This window comes from Acipenser ruthenus, unplaced genomic scaffold (assembly GCF_902713425.1).
Source record: "Acipenser ruthenus unplaced genomic scaffold, fAciRut3.2 maternal haplotype, whole genome shotgun sequence".
Lineage (NCBI taxonomy): Eukaryota > Metazoa > Chordata > Actinopteri > Acipenseriformes > Acipenseridae > Acipenser > Acipenser ruthenus.
This window is the reverse complement of record NW_026708703.1, coordinates 1-5496: the sequence shown is the minus strand read 5'-3', so window position 1 is coordinate 5496 and position 5496 is coordinate 1. Positions and strand designations below refer to the sequence as shown.

General features: G+C 36.6%; 1 pseudogene; it reads right to left on the bottom strand.

The window, feature by feature from the left end:
• Positions 1-527: 527 nt before the first annotated feature.
• On the bottom strand, positions 528-1626 carry LOC131735441 (olfactory receptor 52J3-like; annotated as a pseudogene).
• Between the last annotated feature and the right edge of the window lie 3870 nt (positions 1627-5496).

The window sequence follows — 5496 nt, the reverse complement described above, 5'->3', positions numbered from 1 at the left end:
ACACAAAATATGTATTCAATTGTATTTAAGCCACATTATAAAAACAAGATATTCAAGGTTGTGCATTAGTGTTAACATTATATACAAATATATAAATCATGTCATGAATTATGAGCTATTTAATACATCTCTTTATTGTTTCCAAAATTGTAAAACATGCATATTAACCTGTCCATGAATCTGCTTTGAAGGTCCGACTGGAATTAACTGTTTTTAACCACGAGACCAACAATGTATTTGCTTCGTATTGTTTCGTACACGTGTACTGTGCTTGTGTTTAACATGGATATAAACTATTTCAGTTTAAAATACATTACATTAAATTATGAAATATTCTTTTTTTTTCACATCAAACGCTGCTCTTATGCCGTACATTTGGCTTGTTTGATGATACATTTTTCTATATACAATGTGAAGCTACCCTCAGAAATGGGTGACCCTTAATAAATAAGCATTTCAGCTTTTATTACCAAAATAAGGGCTTAAAAGAGGTTTACAATAAGGTTGGAAAAGTGGCATCTGGTCAGTTTAACTCACCTGATTCTGTTACTTTCTTGAGTCAATTACAAATGAAATAATACTGTATGTATAAGAACATATCTTAGTAAACTACTCAACTTTCTATCCGTTTTGTATTGCAATCAAGTGTGTCTTTCATAAAAAATATTTAATACGCTCTATTATTAATTGTAGAAAACAATATACAATTTAAAGTTTTGATTTCTTGCAAATGCAAGACAATAGAAGCAACTACATCTGGAATCTATTAAGTGTGAATTACTTTGTTTCTGCTGCACATTCTTGTGACTTTGCTCCGGATCTTTTGAAAGTTTAAACCATAAATGACAGGATTGAAAACAGGAGGGACGATTAGAAATTCCACTGACAGGAGATTGTGTAAAACCTGTGGAATATCATATGAACCGTATCTAGAGTACATTAAATCAAAAAGCAAGGCAATGATGTAATTGATCACCGTCAACAAATGTGGCAAACAGGTCTGCAAACATTACTCATTGCTATACTAGATGCCCGGCACGCTCTGAGTATTTTCATGTAGGAAAATAAAATAAAGAGGAAATGTGCAAAGAATATGCATATTATAACATATCCATATACATTGTTAACAGTAGTCCCTACACAGAGATAATTTCACAATTGACCAGTTATCACAATATAGTTTTTCAATGTGGGAGCCACATAAGGGCAACCTGAAAAGTCAATAGAGTACCAATACATCCACAACAGAATGGGAAAAATCCAAGAAAAACAGTATTAATTTACCAGTCGTCAAAGGAGTCATGACAGCATGGTACTCCAGGGGGCCTGCATATTGCCACATACCTATCATAGGCCATCACTGTTAAATTAGATAATTCACAAGTAGAAAAAGTGTAGATAATAAATCTTTGAAGCAGGCACCCAGAATATGAGATGACATGCGTATCAGACAGAAAATCAAACAGTAGTTTTAGGATAGAAACCAGCAGTTCCATACAGTGCATTAGCACTCAGATTACAGAGGAAGAAATACATGGGCTCATGAAGTGTCTTTTCAAGAGCTATTATTACAATTAGAGTTAAATTAACACAAATGATAAATAGATAACCCAGGAGAGTGAAAGAAAAATAGATATATTTTATTTGTGCTTGATTCATTTAATCCAGAAAGGGTAAACATTGTAGTGTAGGATGAGTTTTCTTTCTCCATAGCTGCTTCTTGAAAATACCTGTGAATAAATACATTAAAAAAAAAATGTTAGCAGGAAGAATAAAATAGGTTACATACTCTAAATATTATATTCCTATTGAAAAAGGGAGATACATGTGTACTACAAGCACTGAATATTTCAATTCATGCCCTTTCTAATTTTGAAATGTACATGATGAAGTATAGTTGGTACAATGGAATACATGTATGGATGCATACCAACATCATTTAAAAGGAGATGTCATCTTTAAAATGGTTAGACATTCAACACTAAACCAAATGCTATGTAAAAAAAAGACAGAGATTGTAATATGCAAGTGATTACTCTTTAACAGCTGTGTCTCAACATCAGTCCAGTTTTGCTGAAGTGTTAGTCCACTATTTATAACATGTGTCCTATAGTTTACCTAGCTGTGTAATGAACTTCATCAGAAACCAGACCCTGTGGGCTGTCAAGCTTGTTTACATTCCCTAAAGGTAGATTTAAGTGCAAGGCAAGTCATTGTGTAACTACACACAGGCAGTATCTTGCTGCTCTCTGAAGCAGCACTGGGAACTGTCATCAACTGTACAAGCTCTCCCATAATCTAAGCACTCACTCATATAATCTGGGTAAAAACTACACACAACTTCTGGGGAAGCAAAACATAAAAGTAGCTATTGCTTGAAGCATGTTATCGGGTATTATACAGATTATAACAACTGGAAATCCCTTCTCCATTGGCCAGAGAGCAGCAATGTTTTAGGGGTGCAGCAAAAGTGCACTTTTTCAGAGTGTTAAAGAAGCTTAGAACAGTTCTATGATTAGCTAGCGTTCTTTAAATGACTCACAAGTTTAAATTGTGTGAATATACTTGATTTTAATCAATACTAATATCAGTATTACAACTATATATATATATATTATATATAACAAAAAAAAAAAAAACATGCACAGCTGATGGCACTATTATTTGTTTATCTAGCAGACACCTTTATCCAAGGCAACTTACAGAGACTACAGTGTGTGAACTATACATCAGCTGCAGAATCACTTACAATTACGTCTCACCTGAAAGACGGAGCACAATTGACTTGCTCAGGGTCACACAATGAATCAGTGGCTGAGGTGGGATTTGAACTGGGGACCTCTTGGTTACAAGGCTGTTACTTTAACTACTGGACCACACAGACACTGTCATTGTAGATATACATTGTTGTCATCCTAACTTGTTGCCATCATTTCATATTTAGTAATTTACACACTAAACTATAGTTTATTTAAATATTGACCTTGCATTGTAACCCTGTACCGTCCTGTAACACCTGTAAGTTGCGTTGGATAAAGGCACCTGCAAAAATAAATAAACACATAGTAAAACATAGGATCAGAGTATGGGACCCAATAACATGTTTACAATAGCACAATAACATGAGATTAAAGGCACACATACATTAAAATATTATTTTTCAAATTACCTCTCTCAGAGAGATCCTCAGGAGAAGCTGCTGGGTGGAAGCATGCAGTGCTGTGTGGACAGTACTTCTGAGTCTGAAGAAATGTACTGAGCTTTATATGCTTCCTTTAGGGGGGGGGAGGGGGTACTGCCTCTGAAACATCCAGGGGGATGTAGGAGCTTAATGAATAATCCATTGAAAACAAGATCTATTAGCAAGTCAGTGGCTCTGTTTACATGACCTTTCAGACCCAGAAGGGAATGTTTGATGTTCACAATTCCTGCCCTGCAGAGCACAAGGCAACAGCAGGAAGAAAGACTACAGGCACCTGAGCACAAGCCTTGCACCACAGAGCTCCTGACCACTGATAAATCAGTCTAATGTAATGTCTGTGCCATGCATGTACAGGCATAATATAATAGGATAGACTCTTTTTTAGTCATTATGTTGAATGTTTAAAACACTTTGTATGAATAAGAAAGGATACATTTTTTGATACCTTTGAGTTCTGTGATATCATTATGAATAGAAGGTTGTGTGGTCCAGTGGTTAAAGACAAGGGCATGTAAACAGAAGGTCTCTGGTTCAAATCCCAGCTCAGCCACTGACTCATTGTGCTCTGTCTTTCGGGTGAGATGTTGCGAGTGACTCTGCAGCTGATACATTGTTCACACACCCTAGTCTCTATAAGCTGCCTTGGATAAAGGCATCTGCTAAATAAACAAATAATAATTAAATAAGAAAATCTAAGTGTTGATATTCAGTATGTTTTTTATTTTCATTCTTATTAACAGTCAAGTTTCTGTAGTACACAGCTGAGGGAACACAGAGCCACTTTGTTGCTTGGAACTTGGTTTCAGCAGACTAGGTTTCAAGCTACTGCGTGGTGCACCAGTGGAGACGCGAGGAGACGAGTGCCGCCAAATCAGCTATTTTTTCTCAGTTTGTGTTATTATTGCTGTGACAGGATGGTCGAGTGGTGACGTCAGGCCAGATGCAGAGAACAGAAAAAACAAAGGCAGTACTGCAGGGCAAAAAGAGACGCGTGGTGCACCGTTTATAAAAATACAAAAATAAAATAAAAGGTTTTACAAAAAGATTGCTCCCAGAGCCAAAACAAAAACAAATCTCAAACACAAAACACAACAAAAACCCAGGTCAGGCTGGGCAAGCGCCTTCACTGATCCTATACCGTTTTGTTACTTTCATTTCTCTTTTTCCTCTCTCACTCCCGTTCCCTCCTCCAAACACCCACCCGGAACTGAGAGCGCTGCAGGTTTATATAGCAGGTGACCATCTCCCGATTTAGCAACAAATTAATCACTTAATTAATTCAGGAGATGGCCACCTTCTGCACAAGGTTTTGAATTATTCCTGGCAGAGGACGAGCACCCAACCTCCCCTCTGCCAGAACACATTTATACATATATACAATAAAAATCACAAATAAACAATAACAACACCGTCATAAATACAATAAATAAATCATAATACACAAATACAAAATAACACAGGGGCGGAGGGGGAGACCTCCGTTCTAAAAATAAATAAACAATACATTTAAACAGCCGGGCTTGCCCCGCCCACTTTTGATGAGCAGGTCTTTCTTACCACTCTGCTATAATTGTGTACATCCGAAATAATACAAAATAATACTGACAGTTCTGTCATTTACACATTGCAGGCAAAGAGCCAGCTGCTATAAGAGCTAAAAATGTTTCTTGCTCTTATGTTCTTAGCTTGCTTTTTTTGCCAGGATTTTAAATAAAATAGCATTTTTTTAATAGACTGTTTTTTTTTGGGGGGGGGGGGGGGGTAATTATTTTTTTTTTTTAATTGAAAAGAATGGGTAGAAACTTTAAACTTAAAAACTAAACAAATCAAGTGCAGAGACATCATCATAATCGTTCAGTAATTGTAAAAATAATTGTGTTTTCTTATTTGCTCCACGTCTGCCAGCTTGTTTTTATCATCAGAGCATGCGCATTAAACAATGTGACGTCACTGGAATGGTGAAGAAGGGCGCTAGGACCAGAAACCACGCTCGTTACGGTTTACATGCAAGTGAGCGTGTCATGAGAGTAAAAAATAAAAACCACCTCTAGAGAGCGAGAGCGAGCGCGTCATGCGAGTAAAAACTCTCCTTAAAAGTCGATCTACTTATAATCCTTTTCCATAGTGTTTGTCGCATATATTTTCTAATTCGCAATAAGTTTTACCAAGCTTAAAAGTTGAATGGAAAAAGCCCTATAGGTGCCTAACCCTTTGGGCAGAAGGGGAGTGTGCCCACCCACTTTGAATATAAGCAGGGGGGCAATCTATATATTTTGTCCCACCACTTTTTCATA